Source organism: Alligator sinensis, unplaced genomic scaffold (genome assembly GCF_000455745.1).
Source record: "Alligator sinensis unplaced genomic scaffold, ASM45574v1 scaffold1255_1, whole genome shotgun sequence".
NCBI classification, from domain to species: Eukaryota; Metazoa; Chordata; order Crocodylia; family Alligatoridae; genus Alligator; species Alligator sinensis.
Genome location: NW_005843120.1, coordinates 252146 through 268416, shown reverse-complemented (window position 1 = coordinate 268416; position 16271 = coordinate 252146). Strand labels below are relative to the sequence as shown.

General features: G+C 42.8%; 1 long non-coding RNA gene across 1 annotated transcript; it reads left to right on the top strand.

The window, feature by feature from the left end:
• The first annotated feature begins 25 nt into the window (after window positions 1-25).
• LOC112548351 lies at window positions 26-9467 on the top strand. The gene is made up of 2 exons (XR_003092139.1): window positions 26-6214; window positions 8901-9467. It is a non-coding gene; the product is annotated as an uncharacterized LOC112548351 (long non-coding RNA).
• The last annotated feature ends 6804 nt before the right edge of the window (window positions 9468-16271 follow it).

Genomic DNA, 16271 nt, shown 5'->3' with positions numbered 1-16271 from the left:
CCCCCGAGTATAGGGAAGCGTGACTGGTGAGCCAGTACGTTGTTTTAGTTTCTCCCACTTGCAGGAAGTGCATTGAACTTTTTCTTTTAAGCTTTAGATTCTGCATTGAATGTTTTATTTAGACAATGTTAAGGTGGGGGTGGGGGTGTGTGTGCATATTCATACATACGTATACATAATATGGTTATGCACACACGAGGACACTAGGATGACCTGGGAGATGTTTGGCTTCTGGAGACCTGCCTGATGACAGCATCTAATGAAGTGAGCTTCAGCTCATGAAAGCTTGTGCTATATATTATATAAACTAACCAAAGTGTGTGCGTGCATGTGTGTCTGTGCGTTCAATGTTGTGGTGGTCATGTCTTTTTAGGGAAGGAAAAGTGTAGCATGGAAAACATGAGGTTGACCATCTTCTAGGGCTTGGGGCAGAGCCTGTTCATTTTCTCTTTTGCTGGATACCGTATTGTCTTGCATATGACACACCCTGAAGTATAGCATGTGCCTTGCTTTTGAAAGTCAGAATGAAGAAGGAAAAGATCTTTTCTTGTAATAAGTAAATGGAGTAGTGGGAGCTGAGCCTGCCCGTTGTTCTGCTTCCTGTGGATCGGTGCTGATTTTACTTTGTTTCGCCTAAAAGCGGCAGAACTTGCGCTTACCTTCTCTCTCGCATGTAATCCAGATTCCAGTTTCCAGCAGCTGTGTTTGTTTGGTTTTTTGTTTTGAAAGGCTTGTTGTATACCAGAAAATACGGTAACTGAAGGTTGAGCTAGATCTGTGTTGGACACTGCCCTCTTGCACGTGGTGATCTATTGTATCAGAAGATGTAGCTGTGTTTTTTTTATAGAACCGTTGTAGAAAGTAAAAGTTAATATGTGAAGTTTTTTAATAGGGCATTTTTTTTTTTTAAGGAGATAAGCTCAAAAAAACAAAGCTTTATTGCCTGTTAACAAAGGAACTAGATTAAAATTTAAAACCTTGTAGTAATTTTTCTTGAGTATTTGAGGTTTAACTGTATGACGTTCAGCTTGGATAGCAAAATTTAAGATGGTTTGTAGTAACTTTCCATGTGTTTGGTTTCACTTTTTGTTTTTTATCTCTTACCTTATTTCATACAATGCAGTTGCACATAGTGCTTGAGGAATATTTACGTAAGCCATTATTATTTTTATTAAAAAGCATGTAAAAATTTTTTTTGAAAAACTTCTAAAGGTTTGGGCCTGTACTTTACCTGGTAGCATCCTTAAGGTTACATTTGTTGTATTTCAGTTATAAGGTGACTGTTTTATTTTGGTTGTCACATGAGTGCTGAGATGAGTACGAAACTACTGAATATTGCTTTTGATGTGTTGCTTTTTAAATCCAAGAAGTTGTTATTGCTTTGGTAGCAGTTGTGTAGTATTATATGGCCTTTAACATATGAACGTCTCAAGAAAGGTGTTGATCTCTGTTTCTAAGTATTTCTTTTTGTTGTCTAGTTTACAAATTATCAGTATCTAAACATAGCACCAGCAGGGTACCGGGTGCTTAACAGGGTGGTGCAAAGTCAAGCTTTTTTCCTTCGGGGAACTGCTTCACTATATAACAGTGGACAAATACTATTGGCAGGGGAGGCATTTTGGGGTGGGTAATGACAGACTAGTCAAGTTTTGAGTGCATCATGTCAGATTTGTGACTTTAGAAAAGTTGCCTGGTGTTCAGGAAGACTTTACAGCAAAACATCTTTTTAGCTTGTGCTGTTGGTGTTTTTTTAGAAACTTGATATTTATTCAGCAATGGAGTTTACAGCGGTTTGACCAATCACTTAATTTACTGCCAAGACAAAAAAAGTTTGACTGTAAGATGGCTCATTAGGTCTGGAGGCAACTGGGCTTGATAATGGTCATAACTAACTTTTAAACACTGGGCTTTAAAGTAGAAAAGAAGATTATGTAGCAGCATTACTATATTGTTGATGGGTGTTAATATTTGGTTGAGTAGACACTTTTAAATATAATTTTGATATTTGTTCTGCTCTCATTAAAAAGAGAACCTATATTTGTTAATGAACTGAATCTTGGTAAAGGCTGAGAAATGTCATTAACTTCCGTATAAACTGTAATTCGCACATTGACAGAAAACTAAGGTAACAGTAGGGATCATTTGATAATGTGCCACAAGAACATGGACTTTTAAATGAAACTTCAGTGGCAAAATTGTGCACATTGGAACGAATTGTCACAGCAGAACAATACTTGCCATGTCAAACACATCATGCAGGCACTTACTAAGAGGTCCACTTGTAACGGGGGGCAGAAGTACTTTTTAAATATGATACAGATATAGAGATCTAGTGTAATATTTAGAGAGAGAGAGAAATATCAACTCATTGCTGCTTTTGTGTTTGCAAATAGCTTGAGAGCCAGTATAAATGTTAATTAAGTACTCAGTCCCCTGTGAATGAAAATATTAGTAGTGTGTTAGCTTGCACAACAGAGATCTAATTTTACACATGACTACGCAAAAGCCTTGCTAGTTTGCCAGGTTCCCTACTGTATGAATGGGAGAGCCTCTTGCTGAGGTAAATGGCATATTCTCAAATATGTTAGTCAGGCTTTATCAGTTTATCAACTTGTCAAATTTTCCTAGTCAAAATAACATTTGAGACGATAACCGTAGGGATAAGTGCTTTGCATGACCTTCTGTCTGTGAATCGGTGAGAAGCAGGTGATGTAAGTGGTTGGTAATTTTCGTGAGGGAGCTTTGGATGACAAATACGGTAAATAGTGTGGTGCATTCAAAACTGGGACCACGAGAAACCTGTGATGACTTTGACCCCAGTTGCTGAAAATTGTGCTGCTGCTGCTTCTAATTTACCCTTTTTCTGTAGTTCTTACTTTTTCTCTTGCTCTTCACATATTCAGGGGTGTAGGACGGCTTCCAAGATGCTCTCCCGTTCCTTTTAAGGTGGCATGGATGGGGAGGCTTTCTGAGCTGGATGCTGCCATGGTTCGTCTTTTGTCTGCTCCTTATATTTGTATTCTTCCCACTGCTCTGAAACCCCTTTCATCTTATTTGACTCTTTCACTTGTATTAATGAGCTGGGCCTGCTTTGAAGACTCTCTTTTGACATGGGGGCTTATTAATATCGTTCTGTTGTACCGAACACTTGGATTCTGACAGTAAAAATGGTTAGAGAGTTGGCTCGGATTCCAGTTTGGGATATAACTTACAAAAGAAGTAACAAAAATGTGCTACTGTGTTTTCACTGAAGGTGCTATGAAGTTGCATGTTTTTGAATCTATAAATCTCTTTCTATGCTTGCTATTTTTTCATTAAAGAGAGCTTAGACTAGAGGTAATTACTTAGAATACCTACAGGTGTATGCAGGACTCGACTTCATACGTGTGTGGCTTTGCTTTAGTTTGCGCCTTTGAGATGGTACATAGTACTACGCAGAGCTGTAAAGTTGCCTTAAGTTGTTGCTTGGGATTGCCATGTTTCATAACAAAGACGTTGCTGTATAACTTTGTATACTCTACAACCCCTTTTTAGCTCCTTTTATTTTGCATTCTTTGAAATTCTTGATTGTATATACAGCAGGGTGCATGTTTTAGTTCCTTCCCATCCCCCTTTCCATCCACTTTGCCCCTCCCCCCCAAATGCTGACATCACTTACAGGTGTGAAGTTTGTTAGTTCTCAGAGCTTGCAATTCTAGCAATTTCAGAGGCTTGAAGGCGTAAAAAGTTTGCAGAATGGGTTCTAACTTAATTGTTGTCTTGAAGAAACTAAAGAGGCAACTTGAGCTTGACATGCATCTAAATGGGAAAATGTATCTGAAGCTGGAACTTTCCTTAACCTAGCACCCAGGCAGCAGAACTTCCAAGAGCAAGAAGATAAAATTCATCCTGGATGAATCCAAATGGGAAGTAAGGTGTAGAAATTTAGCAGTAATTAACTATTAGAATGGTTTACCACATGATGTAGAGCAGGGGGTATCAAACTCATTAGGCCCAGCGGGCCAGATGAATGACATGGAACTGATCTGCGGGTTGGATTGGGCCCACAGGCTGGCCCCATATGCTAGATCCAGTGCACAAGGTGGTTCAGGATGGGTGCTGCGAGCATCCCTGGCCCTGCACACAGGGCTGGTCTATCTGGCTTGTACTGTGCCTGGCATGAGGGCCCAGTGTAAAGCCCGCAGGCAGCACAGCAGGCTGTATAATAGGGCTCTGTGGGCTGATCTGGCCCATGGGCCATATCTTTGACAACCCTGATGTAGATGTTTCTCTCTGTTGGAGTTTTTTCCATAGAATTATAGCAACTGTACATTAAACTCTACATTGTTTCCTATAGAAAATGTATTCAAACAGAGTCATGACTTACTGGGCTGGATGTAGAGATCGTTGATTGAAATTTTGTGTCTCTGGCTTTCTTCAGGAGAGATCAAACTATATTATTAATATTCTAGTAAGAACCTTCACAGTAGTAGAGTAGATATGTGCAGCACTAAGCACTGCCAAAGAAGTGTTACCTGTTTTGGCCAATAGCTTGCACTTAAGGTGTGTTGTTTGTATCTATAGGAATCTGAACTTTTGCTGGATGACATCTTTTCACATAAAAAGACAAGTTTGACATCCCTTCTTGTTGTTAGTGTTTCTAATGTTGGACAACATTTACTTGTAGAAGTGTGTAGCTTGCGGTACAATGCCTGGATCCTCTGGTATCAGTTAAGAACCAAACAGGTGATTAAGGCAGATGACCTAACTAACCTCCATGTCCTAAAAAATGCACTAAGTATTTAAGTTTTCTCTGAACATTATATTTATGCTGCAATTAATGTACACCCAATTTAAGATGCCTTAAAATGACAAACCAGCCATAAAAATGTTCCATGTTTAATGTAGGACACTTTTATGGATGGTTTTCATAGTGCCTTAAATTGAACCTGTGGCATGTCCAGAGCTCTCCCAAGGCCAATTAACAATTGACAGCAGGGTCTCAAACTGGCTCTGGTGTGGTCCTGAGGCCAGGGTTGACACTTGGCTGATTGTCAGCTCCAGACCCACACTGGGTTACGTTGCGTGGGCACCAAATTTTCAACTTGCTGGTGCAGACGAAGCCTAGGATCATGATGCTAGGCTCCCTCAGCACTAGCAACTAGAAAGGATGCAATTTGGATCTGATCCATGATCCCAAAATCATGTCTCTTGCTATGCCTCATGGCATTGGGGTCATATCCCATGGTGCTTTTAAATGAACGTGAGCCAGGAGCCTTAAATATGCCATTTTCATCCACTGTGGATTTCAAATATGTGAGCTCCAGTTCAATACATACAGCTATTTACACCTTTCTAGAAATGTAAATACATATCTATGTCATCCATGCTTGTGGATCCTGCCAAATTCTAGAATATCCTCATGGAATACCTTAACTCTGCTTCCTAATAAACATTTGTAGTTTTTTAAATAAAAACAGGTATTAGACAAGAGGATTGAAGCTTCAAATCCGTACCCAGTTAGTTGTTTGAAGCAGTAATTTAAACACACAATAATGAATGCTTAGAAGATCAGAATAGGCTCTAACCAGCATGATTTTTGTAAAGGAAAAATTGTGTTTCACTAATCTGTTAATATGATTAAGCTGAAGGAGAATTTTAGCTATCCTAACTGGTCAAATGTCAGAACAGGGTAAAGTTCCAAGAAACAGGCTTTAAAGAGATTACTTCCTAGAATGACCAGTCCTTGAGAATATGGGAGAAGTTAGTGACAAGCCCTTAGTAGACTATTCTTGAAAGATATTTCATATTTACTTGTGAAGAGAAACAGATTCAGTCTGTAGAATGCCAAGATGTACAAGATACTGGATATTGGTCCTGATGAAGAAGAGCTCTGTTCAGAAGCAGTCCAGAGTCACAGTTGAGGAAGGAGCTCCTGTAGGATTGTAAAAATGCCAGGAGAGTGACAAGATCTGATGGAGCCTGCAAGACCTGCATTTCCTATAAGGAGAGCTCAACAGGATCTGTTCTCTTGAGAGAGCCTTCTGATGATCCAGGACATGGTCTGGACCAGCACTGAAATCACTTTAGACGGGGCCCTAAACAGAAGGAAGCCTATTACAAGTATTCAAGATCTCTTCTGTGTGCAAACTGCCAGTGTAAACATAGTACCAGAAGAAACCTAGGAATCCAGGCAGAGAACCAGCCTCAGTGTGCAAGGAGAGAACTGCTTTCAGTAAGTATTATGTGCTATGTTTCAGTACATCTTTGTGTGGGGTCTTAGGTCGGGATGCACCAATAAAGATTTTCTTGGCCGATACCGATAGCCAATTATTAACCAGCTGTCCCAGCAGCCTGTGGAAGGGTTGGGATTGAGAGTGTGGTCAGGGGTAGAAGGTAAGAAAGGTTTATTGACTTAACAAAAACACAACTACACGTAAATAACAAAACAAGGAATAATTCGCATCGGCAACTTATCAGCAGTCCCCTCTGATGCCTGATGTACAACAAGTTTCTCTTTCTACAAAGCTCAGCGAAGTCAGGCGTCCCCGATCGGCGCTGTCTGAGGGGTACCAGGAAGGACCCTGGTATTCAGTCCTTGGGCTCCTCGAGATCCACGGGCCTACTGAATCCAGGCCAGCAGCTAATCTGTAGTTCCTTTCACAGAGCTGTATCTTCCTTCTAAATGATTTCTGGATGTGCCAGCCAATTTATAACTTTTGAACTATGCTGATAACTTGCAGCCATTCAGATTATCTTTACTTCAGCTGTCCTTAGACTGACCAATAGCAGTACAAGCCTTGCATTCTTTTGATAAGGTTAATTTTTACTATGCCACAGGGCTTACTACTTCAAGGCTTTGTTAAATTTACTAGGCCTTACTTTATACAAGGCTTTACTACATCTTTGACTGTAATTAGGCTCTTAGCAACAACATATAGCTTAATATTTGAACAAATGACAGAAAAACTCTTGGTCTAATCTTCATAGAGCCTTCAGCAAGCACCTTATCACACAGAGGTAATTTTCAGCTGTCACAACCAGCCATATCGACCAAAACCAATCTGATAACCGACTGACAGGAATCCAGCTGGGCAGTGTGGACAGCAGCTCTCTGCAGTAAGTCTGTGGAGGGGAAGAGATGTGTTTTGGGAAGGGGGGTGGGGGATGCTGATGAAGGAGGGAGTGAAGCTGGGACTGGGGACACTGCCCAGCCAGGGTGGTGAATGGGACCCGGGGCCAGGGTGGGGAGCGAGACGGAGCCATGGGCAGCTCATCCAGGGAATCAGTATCCCAACACTTTAAAATAGTGTTGAGGGTGCTTGAACTAAGGTTCATCGAATTAGCTTTAGTTCAAACACCACTGCCACCACTTTTAAGCATGGGGATGCTTTTAACCAGAGCAGGGTAAGGGTGGAGGCAGGCTGCCTGCTGTGGGCTTGGGGCTCTCTACCCTGTTGCCTTTACCCTGGGAGCTCTGCACCAGCCATGTATCTCCTACCCACCTGGCAGCACGAGGCACAACTCACTGCCCCCACTGCTGCCGGGTGCCACGGAGGTCCTGGGGGAAAGGCAGCAGAGCGGAGAGCCCTGAGCCCGCAGCAAGCAGCCTGCATCTGCCCCGTGCACAAATCTGCGCCCCCTCCCCCGTGCCTCCCTCAGGGGGGTGTGCTTAGTGGCGAGAAGCCTCTTCGTGCCCTGGACGAACCACCTGTGACTCCATCATGCTCCCAGCCCCAGTTCCCCTCGATCTGCACTCCACGTCCCGTCCCTTCCCTTCCCTTCCACAGGCTTACCTGCAGGGAGCTGCTCTCCACATTGCCCAGCTGCATTCCTGGCCACCTGTATGCATGGGGCTGTGCATGCATATGGCATCTGGGGGCTGTGGCAAGAAGGCATAATTAATTACATTTGTTGTTGAACATTACCGGACAAAAGCCAATAGCCAATATGTAAATTTCCCTTTGGTACTGATCCGATATGCAACTGATATATCGGTGAACCTCTAGTCTTGGGCAGTATTTTTTTTTTGTTCTGGGTCTGTTAGGAGGTCACCATGTTGGCAGATATGAGCTAGGAGCTTCTCCCTTTGCTTAGCTTCTTTGTTTTTGCTCCTCTTCCTTCTTCCATGTGCTTAAAATGGCACTATTAGAGAATTTAAACTTGGAGGTCCATCCCTGCCCCCTCTGACATCAAATCCTGCAACCATCAGATGAATGTGCCATCCCCCTTCCCATATTGCTTACTGCTACCTTACCCAAGATGAGAACAATCTGGGGGGTTAAAAAGGCAGATACTTTGCATGGCAATAATATCAACTGCAGATGCAGAGAGAGGTTTGGGGGAGAAGCAGTGGGAGAGGTATTTTGTCTCAGTTTGATCAGTGCTCTGAGCTTTTAGGTGGGAGGTAAACTCACCAAACTTGGCTACGGGCACATTTCAAAACACGACCCAATTAAGGCAGTCATGACTTTTAATTGCACCCTCAGCATCCTTAGCTCTGAGTTCAGAACAGTTAATGCAAAAGTCAGTTCTGCTGTGCACTTCTTGCTGATCTGCAGGTAAATAGGAGTAAGGCATACCTTCCCGGTTTTTCTGGGAACAAGATCTTTTTGAACAAGGATCCGTTTTATGGGGGAATGTTTTACCCTTGTGCTGGAGGATGCACATGCTAATAGGCATGCTCATATTAATACTAATCTGCCCTCTACTGCTCACCTATCCAGCCAGTACTGGTACTAAGGCCCTGTTTAAGGGGGAATGAAAAGCTGTGTGTCATACCATCTCCAAGCTTACTGCAGACTGTGACAGGCCTATCATAAAATAATTCCAAAATAGAATAAAAATTGACACTTTATCATTGTTGGCATGGACACGAGAGCTGGGACAATAACTACTTGTGGTGTTTCTCTGTTTCTCAGTACAGAACATACAGGAGTGTTATCCATGGCTGAATACTTGACAAATCACCAAGGGAAGAGAGGATGTATTTAGTGACTTCATGGCAACATCCCAGCAGAGGCAGAAGGCTAACGCTTTCCTTCATCATGTTACCAAGGAGCACAGGGAACTGCTAAAGAAGTTCATTAACAAAGAGCCCAGATGTTAGGGCAGATGATGTAGAGGTAGACAATCCTGCTAACAAATTTAATGCTGCTTTTGTTAATTTTTGCCTGCAGCCTAGTTGCATCCCGTAGCCCCACGAAAACATTGGGTAGTAGGAGTGTTCTTTGCCTTCCCCAGCTTCAAAGAACAAACCACTTCTCCAGCCCTAGCTCTATTTACACAATAGTGTTTACCCGTCTTTTACACATCCCGGTGATCTCAAATGTGTGTCCAGAGCATTTTAGGCATATTTGTTACAGTCCCATTGCGTTCAGTAATCTAGGCTGGGCTCAGGCAGCTGGAGAAGGAATCCATTAGAGTTCTTAGACAAGGAGTTTTTAAGTGGGCACTGCTATGTTCAATAAAGGCGTTTATTATTTACAGTCTGGCTGCAAATTTTAATAAAATCATTGCACAAAATGCTATAAAACTGTTGTACAAAAGTGTGATCTTTCACTACACTAAAGCCTCAGATTAGAAGCGTGGTCCATTCTGGCCCCATGTCTGTGATCAGTTCTGGAATTTAATAGGCAGCTGCTGAGGCTGTCCATAACGTTCAGAAGGTTTCTTCCCCTCTCATCCATCAGTAAAATACTTACTGCTACAGATGTGCTATAAAATACATCAATAAGTTGCCACATGAAGCAGCTATTACTCAGCAACCTCTTACTTTGTCTGAGGCACCTGCACCTTCACTCAGTCTTCCAGAAGTATGCTCTGCTATCATTCTTTAGTGTTCGTGGTGTAATTAGGCCATTTCTTTCTCTACTGAGAGTCCAGCAAAAGGCTTGAGAAGGCAGGTGACCATCAGGGACTCCCAGACTGACAGTAGTAATTGCAGCACCATAGAGCTCCTGTGAGAAGAAGTTTTATTTTTCATTGCTGAAAACAGGCCTTAAGTTTCTAAAGAGCTGGCATTATTGACCTTTCCAGAGTGTTGTACATTAATGTCGGTGAATCTTTTGCAGTACAGGGGAGAGGGAGATAGGTTATCTTACTCTGTTGATTAACTTTACAGTGTGCTCAGGTAGGCATGATACAGATGCATAGGTCCTAGATTAAGCTAAATGGTGGCAAATTGCTAGGGCGGAATGGTTTTTGCCCGAGAGTCCTGAAGGAGCTCCAACTTAAAATTGTGGATATATTGCCTTTAGTGCATTATCTATTGCCAAAAACACCTCTTGTACTAGAGAACTGGAACTTACCCAATGCTATGTTAGTCTTCAAAAGGGGCTTCATAGGGGATCTAGGTGAGCATAATTTAGCAGATTGGTAGATCTCCTGGCAGATTGGTAGAAAGAGGTAGTTAGTCAGAAGGCAGGGTAGATGTGTACCTTTATAGGTTAACTAAATTAGATGCATAAATTGGTAGAAGGCATAGTAAAAATAGGATTGTCAGTCTACATGATTAGGACTTGCTGGGTAAGAGTCAACTTTTATAAAGTCAGTTTGAGGGCATCAACAAGCAAGTGCATCAAAGGCTAGAAACAGACATGGATATTCCCTGGGATACTACAGTCTGGAAGCGGATCCTCCTCCCTGCTGCTCCACACCTGTGCAGGCACCCCCTCACTGCACACCTTGCATGTGGCTCCCTTGTGGGTGCCTCCTCCTTTCCTCCCCCACCAACAATGCTCTTCCTTACGGCCGCAACTCACCTCCCTCTCACCCCAATATGGAATCTCAGATGTTCTTATATCCTGTCTCTATAATATACTTGCCCCAGCCTTGGAAATGCATGGAAAATTTCTTTTTCCTTGTCACGATTACAAGCGGGACTGCTAGCACCCTATTCCTAGCAGCACCTGGCAGCAAACTTGTGAGTGACTGGTGAGTCTAGTTAACCATGTCTGTGTTGTTCCCCACCCTAGGGAGTTTCTATGTAAGCTTTCTGTTACTTCAGTTTCAGGGGGTGATTTGCACAGATTTTTAGGCAAGGGGCCTTTGCCATTTTGAAACTCTTCTTGGTTCCTGACTTCTGGCTGTTGTCCTGTCTCATCAGCCATCATTAAGTGGTTAAGCCTAGAAGCAGCAGTCCACCAATCGAAGCAGCTCCAAGAAAAGTTAAAATACAAGCAACTACTTGATGTCCTGGTCATCCTCCTCTGTGAGATTCCTTTGGTATGACCCTGGTGGTCTCCCAACTTCCTCAAAGTTCTGGCAAATGCACAGGTATTACCTATTCATACTGATGACCGTCATGGTGCTCAGCTCTTGACAGCAGTTTCAAAATGGTATTGGCTCACAAAAGCCAGATGTTTGAATGGCTGATAGGAGGCAAAGTTCAAAAGGTTGGTGCCTTCTGGTCAGTACATCATAACGGGCTTCAAAAATAATCCTGGGATACATAGAGCCTTGTGGTAGAATATTGTACTGTGGGATGTCTACCAAGACTATTGCGTGTACATTTGAAAAAGAGCACCCTTTGAGCATGAGATGATATGAAAGGAGAGGACCTTTAGTTGGCATACCAAAGCAATGTGAGTTGCACTACAGGCAGTCCTTGACTTACAGTGTTTGAAGTTACAACATTTCGCACTTAAACCTTTATAAACTGACACCCTGTTTCAACTTTATGATGTCAGTTTCAACTTGCAACGCTTGAGCCGATGCGACGCCACGCCAGTGAACAAGTTTGCTGCGTTGCCCATCTCCCTGGAGAACATCTGTCTAAACTTCCTCGGACACCTTTAAGAAAGCAGACAAGACTCCTGAGAAGACTCCAGCCAAGAGCCTTTCAAAAAGTCCAGCAAAGTCACCTCAAAGAAGTCCTTCCAAATTAATGATTGCTATTTACAATATGAAAACATTAATGTAGCTATATTACTCATCTATAATTGATCGAGTACAAAATTCTGGGGTATTTTTGGTGAAAATAGGGTATCGGGCCTTGGTTCAGGAACTAATCCTCCATTTATAACATTGTTTCTTATGAGAAGATTGGTTCCCAGAAGCATTGTTTCGACTTAAGACGCAGTTTTCAGGAACCAATTGTGTCGTAAGTCTGAGGACTGCCTGTACTTCCAGAATTATTATTCCTGAGAAAATGGGAAGACATCATCTGAAAAACTCCCAGGTGTGGACAAATCCTGTCTTAAGTAACTATAATCAAGTCACTAACAACATGACTGCAATATAATTAGATTCAGCATCTGTGCAAAAGATAATATGTCAAAAGGTGATACAATAACTTCTTTTGAAAACGTCGCTCTCAGTAACAAGGGCCACATCCAGACTAGTGCGGCCGTGCGTTTTGCAACGCCACATATCACACATTCGGGTGTTTCCTGTGCTGCTACCTTGCAGTGCAGAGAGGTTTTATGACCCCTGGAGATCAAAAAACCCCGTGCAGAAAAAAAGCAGGGTGATGCACATGGGGATAGCGTGCGCTGCCCAAAACTGGAGCCTGGCCGGTTGGACCCACACTCCAGCTGTCAGCCAGGCTCCGAGCTGCAAAAGCAACGTGGCTGCAGCTTCCCTGGCCCCTGGGGTCCCAGGTAAGGCTGCTGGGGCCAGCAACTTTGCTGACCCTAGTCTCCTCTACCCCACCTGGGGTAACTTGCTATACACTGGATATGGCACAGGCATTCCCCAGAGACAACTAGCAGCAGCACAAGGTGTCCCACTGCTAGTTGTCCCTGGGGAACCAAATGTCCACGCTCGTCTGGACGTGCCCTCAGGGTCTAAAGTCAAAAGGAAGTAAAATGCTTGCGTGTGGCATAGATTTTGTTTAAGGAATGAATCATAGTCTCAAAAGACCATGTGTGCCTGTGAACAAACAGGGAGCCAAGAACACCTGAAGTGGACAAACATGGCAATATGGCAAAGTTCATGAGGTTATTTGGGCCAAATAGAAATCCTTCAAAATTTGCAAGTCTAATATTGTAAAGCCAATTACTGGAATTCTAAATAACAGCAGGCAGCAAGTAATAGGAGACTGAAGAAAGATTTTGAAAAGCAAACCACTGAAGATATGAAAATAAACAAGAGCTGGTTAGATGCAGGAATCTTGAGATGAATCAGTCCTCTGGTTGACAAAGCTAAATCAGTTAAGATGAGGATGTTGTTGAAAAATCCAAAAGATTTTGGTGTCAGACTTCCCCATAGAAGATGTTAGAAAGATACTTGCTGTTTTTTGGTAGTAAAGATGAGATACTATTCAGCTGAAGTGTTAGAAGACTTGTTGGAACAAATTTATACTTTTAAACATCAGCAAGCTCAGGGGATGTCCATCCAAGCATTCTGAAGGAGCTCCCAAGTATGAAGTATCTGAGATGCTAGTAAAATATATATTCTCTCATTCAAGACTGATACTGTAGAATTGAAAAGTAGGAACTCTTATTCCTATATTTAATGAAAAGGACTTAGCAGTGGCCTTGGGAGTTACAGACCTGCAGGCCTCACGCTTGTGCTTGGTGAACTCATTTAAATGATAGAAGATTGTGGTAGGGTTGTATGCTTTCTCCGAAGAGAAATCTTACCCTGCAAAGCTGTTAGAATTCTTTGAATGTGTTTGAAAACAGGAGACTGCTTGACATAACTTACTTGAATTTTCAAATTGTAACAAAGGTATTCATGAAAGGTCAGTAAAGACACTAATTAACTGTAGGCTAAGAGGCGAAGGAATGGCATAATAAAAAGCTGGTTAATACAGGAAAGAGGACTAGGAATAATTGGTCACTTTTCTTTATGGCATGTGGTTTGAAAGTCTCTTCATGGTGTTTACTGTATTTATGAATGACCTGGGAAATGCATTGAGTTGTCAGGTAGAAAAAAATTTCAGATAACATTAAGTTAATAAAGTCTGGACAGGGATTTAACAAAGGTGGGTTAATGGGCAACACTGAAGGAATAGTTCAGTGTTGTGCATCAGCAACATCACTGCAGATAAAATTCAAAACAAACAAAAAGGTAACATGCATCAAAGGGAAAAGTTTGCATTACCTTTACACCTGTAGGTTCTAAATTAACAGTATTGGTTTGTGGAGACAAGCTAAGCATCATTGTAAAATGTTCAATGAAGAACCCTGTTCAGTGTGCACCTGCAGGTAAAGCAAACAAAATTATTGGTGGCACAAAGGATGGGGAATCATCTGGATTACATCATTTGGTACTAGTTACACCACCTCAAAAAGATATTGCAGGATTAGAGAGGAGTTCAAGCTGAATGACTGGAATAATTAAGAGCATAGAAAACCATTTGAAGATTGGGATTGATTACCTTAGAGAGGAGGTAACAAGAATGTAAAAATACTAGTATTGGAAAATTTTGTTCTTGTTTTATGAAATAGCATTTCCTTTTATCAGTTTTGATTTAGCCACCTGTCAGTGTCATTGACTGTCTCTTACTCCGTTTTCATACATTTCATAATTAGACTTTAGAATTCATAGCCACTTCAAAGGAAATTACTTCTAGTTTATCAAATTGGTCTGCAGATCCTAGACTGTTTGTGACTGCTGGGCAGTGCATAGGAATGCCCCCAAAAGAATAACGTTGCTACATCATGGGAAGTGGATAAGAGACTTAAATTATTCATTAGAGTTACAGCAGGCTCTGGTCTTTGTAGTTGCTTGAGTACTACATTGGTGGTTTCATTATGAGAACTTTGCTGGATGATACTTAGAGCTGTTGCATTGAGGAAGGGATACAAGGGATGGGAGAGGCTTTCTTGGCAATGTGAAAACATGAAGCTGAGGGAGAGAGAATTTCAGTCTGTGAGGAAGAAAAAGTTAGAAGAAAGAAACCAGGAGAAGTATGCACAAGTAGAGGCCAAGTCGGCTGATTAGACTGAAGAAAGCATTGCCTTCAGGAAAGGCAACTAAGGTATGCAGAAACAGAAGACTAGTTAAAGGAATTTCAGATTGCTTAACTGAAGGTAAAAAAGTGTCTGTGAGCCTTTGAAATTATAGACTTGAACAGAGAGGTATTTGGCTGTGGTATTTTGAAGTCAGGCAGAAGACGGTGTAGATTTGCACCTTATACACCAGGGGTGGGCAAAATACAGCCCATGGGCCAGATTTGACCTATCAAGGGATTTTATTTGGCTCGTGTGGGGTCCCTCAGCCCCACCTGGCCCAGGTACAGCGGGCAGCCTGGGCCATGGTGTGTGCGGCTGGTCCTGCTCCCCCCAGGCATGCAGCAGGACTGGGGAGGCACAGTGACTAGACTTGCTTCCTGACAGCCCCAGTGGTGACAGCTCCTTCTGGCTGCCACTGCCAGTCTCTACCACCACTGCTGGACCTGGTCCCGCTGCCCAGGCAGCCTAACCCATCTGCCCCACACCCACTGCCAGGAGCGCCAGACAGAATGGGTGGGTAGGGTCTCCACGGAGGCTGGCAGGATCCCCGTGGGCAGAACATGCTGGGCTGCGTGGATGGGATGGGCCACGACGGAGTGGCATGGGTGGGTGGGTGGGGCTGGGCCTGGGGACAGGATTGTGGGGTGGTGACACCAGGGGGTCACGCTAGGAGCAGATTGTGACTGCCCTGGGCCCGGGCCCCAGCCCCATGCTGTCAACGCCCCCCACACTCTCAGCCTCGTCCCATCTGCCTGGCCAGCTGTGTCCTGCCTGTGGGGGTCCTGAGCTGGTCTCCATGGAGACCCTAAATGGTGGATTTTGGTGAGCTGATGTGAGTAGGGGGTGGGGGCTGCTGACCTGACCCACAACAGCTCACCCAAAACTCACTAAGTGGCTCTCCAGCCCAAATAATTGCCCACCCCTGTTGTAGACTGAGAGAGATATAGCTTAAGCTTTTGGAAGCAGGGCTTACTTCATCAGATGCTGATGTGTAAGTCTTCTGTTTATGAAAGCTTATACTGTACAACCTACACCCCTGATATACATCTCTGAATTAGTGTATAAGGTGCAAATCTGCCCTGCCTTCTGCCATCTTAGACTTGCTGTTTGTTAGTGCACAGTTTCACTGTTGTAGCAGTGGATTCTGACTCAATTCTTGTCATGTCATTTTTGCTTTAAAAAAAAAAAAAAAAAGAGAGAAATGATTACTGGAATAAAAAAAAAAGTCTTATTTCACAATGCACTGATTTAAAAAAAAATTCCACAGGAATCACTAGGAGATTCTGGGTAGTAGATACAGGTTAACCAGTGATTTGCTAAAGTAACTTCTTCCAGGCGTTTATACATCTCTGGCTTTTGAGATTGGGACGCTGTGTACAGCAGTATTCA